Here is an 8,670-nt window from a genome sequence, read left to right as displayed (position 1 = left end):
TCCCCATACTTTGCCCTATGCATCTCTTGCATGTCTGTTCCTGAGTTATATTCTTTCATAATAAATGGGTAATCTAGTAAGTAAAATGGTTCTGTGAGTTCTGTGAGCCACTCTAACAAATTAATTGAACACAAAGAGGGGTTATTGAAACTTTCAATCTATAGCCAGTCGGTCAGAAGCCCAGGTGACAACCTGGACTTGCAGGTGGCCTCTGAAGTGAGGAGGGGCATGGTCTTGTAGGACTGAGCCCTCCACCTGTGGGACGTGATGCTATATGCAGGGACTTGATGCTATGATGCAATTCTGCTATATGCAGAATTGAATTGAATTGCAGGGGCACTCAGCTGCTGGTTGCTGAGAATTGTTTGTATGAAGGAGACACCCCCCACCACACACACACACAGGAATTGGTGACCAGGACCCACTAGTTGTTAATTCGTCTGAAGAGTGTCAGTTACTTTCTTAGCATCTGTTTTCCCTGTGAAAGGAATGTAATGAGGAGAATAAGGGGAACATAGGCTTTGGGAGTCAGAAAGATCTAGGTTGAAAACACTGCTTCCCCTTTACTGGTCGCATATTTGGGAAATATACTTACCAACTCTTAGCCTCAATTTCCTCATCTGTAAAGCAAAATAAAAATAGTACTTAACCTCATAGAGGTGCTGGGAACATGTCATCTATGCATATAAAGTACCTAATTGAGATCTTGGCATTTACTAGGAATATAAAAAAATTATATCTATTTTGATTAACAAATGGAATAATTTCTTTATGAAATTAACTGATTCATTTTGGTAACAATTTCTCATTTTTACTGAATTCAGATGAAAGAATACATCTGCAAAAACATACTGCCCTCTCTACCCTACCTTGTACATTTTAAATGCACCACTGAAATTCTGACAGAAAATAAAGGAGAATGCTAATCTCTTTAAGAATATATAATGATTGTTGACAGTCACCAGCTTGAAGAAGCACTTCTGGATTGATTAACAGTGACCCATAATTAAATATAACAGTACTTAGAAAAAGACCTGATGGTCCCAGAAAGAATTGTTTCAGGAATAATGAGTGTTTATCATTTTTATTTGCTTCCTAAGTGGCAGTTATCAACATTAGCTACCCAGATTTTTTAATTAAAAATGGAAAAAATTAATAAGGTACTGCTGTCAAGAGAAACTTTTAAATATTTGTCATAATATAAATTCAGTATCTCTATAATCATGTAAATGACATAGGGTATTTTTAAGAACACAAAGTTATCTATACCACATTTTCCTTTAAGCAACATGTTTTGTTAAGGAGACTATGAAGTGGAAATTGTTTTTACGACTTAAAATTGTTGCTTTCTCTCTTAAAGAAAAAGTACTTATGTTTCACAATAGAGTTAGAAACATAAATATAGCACAGGATACAGCAAACAGAGAGAAAATATTTTGTTAGCAGCTACCAGCTTTCCAGCCCATATGAATATATATATATATATATATATATATATATATATATATATATATAATATATATAAATATTTATGTGTATTTATATATAAGTCTGTATCTATTCTAAGTCCTCATATACTTTTTATTAGATGTGGTTATTTAAAAGTCATTTTTCACCTACCTCATTTCTCATTTTCAGATATGCTACTCTAAGTAAGACACTACACCAATTTGATGATTCTAATTTTCTTTAATATCACCAAAATAATCTGTAGTTAAAGAAGAAAGCTAAAAACCCATTACTGCCAGGTACCCCCCAGGAAATAATAATAAAGGATTATTTTTTAAATAGGAAGCCATAACAGTAAACAGAATGAGAAAGGAGAAAACAGTAATAAAATTTTAGAATTTCTGCAGCAGGTAAAGCCATTAGGTCATTTGAACCAGTCCTCCTGCTGAGGAAATGTAGACACGCTGGGTGAAATCTAAAATCATCTTATTGAAGGGAGTAGAGAACTAACAAAATAATGAAGCATTACCAGAATGAAGATCTATAGATCAGCATCAAGACAAGTGAACCTAGCTTTGGGGGCTACTTCTGCCCGCCAGAACATTTGCAAATCTGTAAGAAAGGCAAAGGCTGAAGTGCTTTTTAAAATCTCTTCACAGGAAGGGAAAAAGTTGGGAGTCCAGGAGATGGCAAAGCCCTAGTAACCCAAAGGGCTGCGTCCTAGGAACAAAGGTGAACACAAAGGAACCGTGCCTCAGCCAAAGGTGTAAAGCCCAACTCTGAATTATCTGTGTAGTCTAGAAAATCTCCAACTCAGAAATTTTATTGAATTGACCTCAGATTGCTACTAATTCTCAGTGGATGGAAGAAGCAAGGAAGATCCTACCTAAAAGGAGATACCCAAACTTCAAACTCTTTTTATAAACTTATTTTTTATATGTTTGGTAAACTTTTTATTTTAGAATAGATTGAGACTGACAGAAAAATTGTGAAGATAGTAGAGAGTTCCCATATACCCCACACATAGTTTTCCCTGGTATTAACATTTTTCATTATTGTGGTACATTTGTTGCATTTAATGAACCGATATTGATAGATCATCAACTGAAGCCCATACGTGAAGCAGATTTTCTTTGTTTTTTGTTTTTTTTTTCTTTTTCTTTTAACCAAATGCCCTATTTCTGTTCCAAGATACCATCCAGGACACCACATTACATTTAGTCATCATGTCTCCATAGGTTCCTCTTGGCAGTGATAGTTTCTCGGACTTTTTCTTGTTAATAATGACCTTGAGAATTTTGAAGCATACCAGTCAGATATTTTGTAGAATGTCCCTCAGTTGAGATTGGCCTAATGTTTTTCCCATGATTATACTGGGCTATGAGGTTTTTTTGGAGAAAGACCACAGAGCTAAAGTGCCATTTTCATCATCCCATATGAAGGAAATATACTATCAACATGACTCCACTGTTGATGTTGACCTTGATCCAAGTTATGTTCGTCAGGATTCTCTAGTATAAAATTAAACTTTATCCCCCTTTTCATATTGTACTCTCTAGAAGGAAATCACTGTACACGGGTCATACTTATAAAGAATAGGAGTTATGCTCCTTGAGGACATAAATTATCTATATAAATTATTAGGAATTCTTCTGCATGGGACATTTGTCTATTACCTCCCATTTATTGAGTTTTTCAATAGTTTATCACTATAGACTCATGGATATTTATTTTATACTTTGTGTTATAATCTAAGACTACTTCATTTTATTCCTATAATTTCTCCAGCTTTGGACATTGGGAGCCCTTTTGGTTGATTCCTGTGTCCTTTTCATATCCTGCCATTGTTGTGGAGTTGCTGTTTTATGGGGGGCTTTGTTTGTTTTTGGTTGTTTTTTTTTTTTTTTTTTTTTTTTTAGTTTGGTTTGGTTTAGTTTGAGCACTTCCTTACTTTCTGGCACTACAAGACATTCTGGGTTCATCTTGTATGTGTCCTGCTCCAGTTTGAGAGTCAGCCATCTCTCCAAGGAGTCCTGGTTGATTTTACTGAAGAATGGCATTATAAATCAAGATCTGAGTGTTAGTGTGCTCATTGCTACTGCTGTGTCATTGCTTCTAGACTCTCACAGCTGATGGAGAAAGGAAACATGTATATCCTAACCAGAATATTTATACTTATTTATAAAGTATCGATTTATATTGTATATCCATATATGTTGAACTAAACAGGAGTTTATACTCATGTGTCTAACTGTACTCCTTTACCATATGGATTATTCTTTCCTCTTCTTCCCCTTGCTTACCTATAAACTTCCACTCCAGTAGTAAGAAAACTGTCTCCCACTATCTGCCATCTATTTATTTAACTGTTCAATTCCAGTATACATGTTATAGTTGTTTTAGAATTGTTAACTCATATGCTTGTTGAAGACAATTTTTTTCAACCAGAGTATACTACTTCTATTCAGTTCCTTTTGTCTCTAGTCTTACAGACTCCACTCATTTCTAAAGTTATTTAGGTCAACTATTTCCCCCACCCCTTTCAATGAGATTGTTTCATACATTTTTAGTGTAGCTAGGTTCTTTTGTCACAATGTGAACTGTCGCATAGCATAGAGTCTACCTAACAATTTCTTAAATTTAAATGCCTTAAGACTCACTCCTGCGCTTTAAAGTTTTATGGGTTTTGAAAAACGTAGTGGTATACATTACAGTATTAAGCAAAATAGTTTCACTGCCCTAACACCATATGCTTCACCTATTCAAAGCACATATGCACTCTAAAACTCCTTCAACCACTAATCTGTTTTACCTGTTTGTCTTTTGGGGATGTCATATAAATGGAATAATGCAGCATGTCGCCTTTTCAGACTGGCTTCTTTTACCTGGCAATATGCATTCAAAATTCATCCATGTCTCTGAATGGCTTGATAGCTCAGAACTTCTTATTGCTAATAGACTTCCACTGTATAGATGTACACAGTTTGTTTATTAATTCACCTACTAAAGAACATCTTGGTTGCTCTAGGTTTTGGAAATTGTTAATAAAGCTACTGTAAACATTTAAATGCAGGGTTTGTTTGTTTGTTCCCATTTTTCTTTGAGAGAGAGAGAGAGCATGCACGTGAGCAGGGTAGAGGGGCAGAGGGAAAGAGAGAGAATCTTAAGCAGACTCCACATTCAGCATGGAACCCAACGCAGGGCTTAATCCCGTGACCCTGGGATCATGACTCTGAAATGAAAAGTCAGATTGAGCTCAACCGAGTGAGCCACCCAGGTGTCCCTCAAACGTACGCTTTTATGTGGAACATACATTTTCAAATCAATTGGGTAAATACCTAGGAGTTTGCTGAATTGTATAGTAAGAATATATTTAGCTTTGTAAAAACAAAACAAAACAAAACAAAACAACTGCCAAACCATCTTCCAAAGTGCCTATACCAATGTGCACCACCACCAGTAATGACTGAGAGTTGCTGTTGCTCTGTATCCTTACCAGCAACTGGTAGTGTCAGGGTTTTGTTTTTGGTTCCTCGTCATTCTAATAGGGGTGTGGCGGTACCTCATTGATGTTGCAATTTGCATTTTCCTAATGAGAAATGATGTCGAGCATCTTTTTATATGCTTACTTGCCATCTGTATATCTTCTTTGGTGAAGTGTTGTTCCGATCTTTGGCTCATTTTTAACTGAGTTGTTAGGTTTTCTTGTTGTTGAGCTTTAGGTTTTCTTTATACATTTTGGATGCAAGTCCGTTATCAGAAATGTGTTATGCAGATATTTTGTCTCCAGTTTGTGGCTTATCTTTTAATTTTGTTTTACAGTATCTTTAGCAGAACAGACATTTCTCATTTTAATAAAATCCAACTTATGATTTTTTTTCTTTCGTGGATCATGCTCTTGTATTGTATCTAAAATCTCATTATCAAGACTAAGGTCATGTAGATTTGCTCCTATATTTTCTTCTAGAAGATTTACATGCATTTTAAATTAATGTGTAAGATTTTAGTTAATTTCTGGGTAAGATGAAATGTCTGTGTCTAGGTCCATTTTTGGTTTACTTGTTTTCCATGGGTTTCAGGGGTTTTTTGTTTCGTTTGGTTTAGTTTGGCTTTTTGTTTATGGCACCATTTGTTGAAAAGATAATCCTTTATCCACTGAATTGCCTTTTCATCTTCCTCAAAAAATCAATTGGCTGTGTTTGTGTGGGCCTACTCCTTTTTTTCCTTTGATCTTTGTGTATATTTTTTCACCAGTACCAGATTGTCTTGCTTACTGTAGTACAAGTCTTAAACCATAATGTGCAGCAAAAATAAATAAATAAATAAATAAATAAATAAATAAAAATGTGTGGCATACAGTAAGAAAAAATAACAACTTAGATAAGGAGATAAAGCAATATGACTAAGAAAGCAGAGAAGGGCTACTGGGTGGTTCAGTCGATTGAGTGTCCAACTTCAGCTCAGGTCACAATCTCATGGTTCATGAGTCCGAACCCACATCAGGCTTGCTACTGTCAGCACACAGCCCACTTCAGATCCTCTGCCCCACTGCCGTTTCTCTGCCCCTCTCCTGTTCATTCTCTCTGTCTCAAAAATGATTAAACATTAAAAAAAGAAGAAAGGAAAACAGAAAGAGAAAGACAGTAGAAGCAACCCCCAGAGTTGCAGAATTTGGAATTATCAGTCTATTTTTGTGATATTCAGTGAGATGAAAGACATCATTATTAGCACAGAGGTATAAACTATTTTTTAAAAAGAGATAAAATAGAATTGGAATAGTACAAAATAGAAATCTCAGGGGTGCCTGGGTGGCTCAGTCAGTTAAGCGCCCGACTTCGGCTCAGGTCATGATCTCACAGTTCATGGGTTTGAGCCCCGTGTCCAGCTCTGTGCTGACAGCTCAGAGCCTGGAGCCTGCTTTGAATTCTGTGTCTCCCTCTCTCTTTGCCCCTTCCCTACTTATGCTGTCTCTCTTTCTCTCTCTCTTTCTTCCAAAAATAAACATTAAAAAGTTAAAAAAATAATAAATCTCAGAACTGAAAAAAATAGAATAACTGAAATTAAGAACAATAAATTAGATCTAGATGATGAGAAAATAGTGAAATAAAAGGTAAGTTAATATGACAAAACAAAAGATATGGATAAAGGCTGGGAAAACATGAATATATGTGATACACAGAATAAAGATAAATAAGGAAGATAAACAAAATTGACAAACCAAACTTGACTAATCAAGGAAAAAAAAGAGAGGACCCAAATCAACAAAATTATAAATAAAAAAATTACAACTGATACCACAGAAATACAAATAATCATAAAATGCTACTATGAACAACTATATGCCAACAAACTGGACAACCTAGAAAAAAATAAATGAATTCTTAGAAACATGTAACATACCAAGACTGAATCAGGAAGAAATAGAAAATCTGAACAGAACAATTACAAGCAAGGAGACTGAATCAGTAATCATAATCTCCCAACCAAAAAAAAAAGTGCGGTGCAGAACCAGATGGTTTCACAGGTAAATTTTACCAAACATTTATTTTTTTAAGTTTACTTATTTATTTTGAGAGAGAGAGCACGAGTAGGGGAGTAGGGTAAGGGCAGAGAGAGACAGAGAGAGAGAATCCCAAGTAGGCTCTGTAATGTCAGCACAGAGCCCAACACAGGGCTCAATCCAGTGAACTGTGAGATCGTGACCTGAGCCGAAACCAAGAGGCAGACATTTAACTGACTGAGCCATCCAGGCGCCCCTTTACTAAACATTTAAAGAGGAATTTACACCAATCCTTCTCATACTCTTCCAAAAAGGTGGGGTGCCTAGCTGGCTCAGTCAGTTAAGTGCCCAACTCTACGTTTCAGCTCAGGTCATGATCTCAGGGTTTCCTGAGTTCAAGCCCAACGTCAGGCTCTGTGCTCACAGTGCAGAGCCTGCTTGGGATTCTCTCTCTCTCTCTCTCTCTCTCTCTCTCTCTCTGCCTCTTCCCCCCACACTGTCTGTCTCTCTCAAAATGAATAAATAAACTTGAAAAAAAATGTTTTTTAAATATAGAAGAAGGATTGGGATTCTCTGCCTCTCTCTCTCTCTGCCCCTCCCCCACTCTCTCTCTCTCTCTCTCTCTCTCTCTCTAAAAATAAATAAGCTTTAAAAGAAAAAGCAAAACTATTCCTAGACTAGAAAAAGAATTAACACTCTTCAACTCCTTTTATGACCATAATCTACTAGTATATCATAAGAAGGCAATTTTACTCATGAATGTAGATGTTTAAGAGACTAAACAAAAATTAGCAAACTGTATCCAGCAATATATACAAAACACTAATATACACTACAACCAACTTAGTGTTACTCTAGGAAAGTAGGGTTGGTTTAGCATTAGAAAAATCAATGTACTTTACACTGTTAAGAGATAAAAGTGAAAAAAATCTATGATAATTTCAAAAGATCTACAAATCAAGTAATATTCAATAGCCATTCATTATTTAAAAAAAAAAAAAAACTCTGCGATCTAGGAATAAGGAAATTTCCTTATTCCATAATAGGTTAAATAAAAAATTACAAACACTATTCTTAATGATAAAATGTAAGTTTTCCTTTTAGAACCAGAAAAAATAAAACAAACATACCTGCTATCACCATTTTATTCAACATTTTATTAGAGGTCCTCACCAGTGCAGAAGAGCAAGGAAAAGGAAGAAAATGTGTAAGAATTGGAAAGGAGGAAAACAATTATTATTCATAAATGACAATAGTATATGTAGAAAACTGAAAAGAATAAACCAAAAAAAACCCATTAGAATTCATTAATTTGTTTCTCAAGGTCATTGCACACAGGATCAATATACAAAAATCAGTAATGTTTTTACATCTGGCAATAACAAACTGAAAATAAAATTTTGAAAATAATACCTTTTATAATAAAATTAAAATATCAATACTTAAAAATTTCAAAAAATCAATCAAATGAAATATAAATGACAAAATTAAAGAAACAATATAAATATATTATATAAATAAATATACAAATCATGTTCATGGATTAGAAGATTCAACATGGTAAAGATGTCAGTTTCCCCAAATTGATCTACAGTCCAGTGTAGTTTCTTTTTTTGTAAGTTTTTATTTAAATTCCAGTTAGCTAACATGCAGTGTAATATTAGTTTCAGGTGTACAATGTACTAATTCAGCACTTCTATACATCACCCAGTGCTGATCAC

The sequence above is a fragment of the Panthera uncia genome (assembly GCF_023721935.1).
Source record: "Panthera uncia isolate 11264 chromosome B2 unlocalized genomic scaffold, Puncia_PCG_1.0 HiC_scaffold_24, whole genome shotgun sequence".
In the NCBI taxonomy this organism is placed as follows: Eukaryota; Metazoa; Chordata; class Mammalia; order Carnivora; family Felidae; genus Panthera; species Panthera uncia.
The sequence above is the reverse complement of the archived record's forward strand: the minus strand, read 5'-3'. Positions refer to the sequence as shown.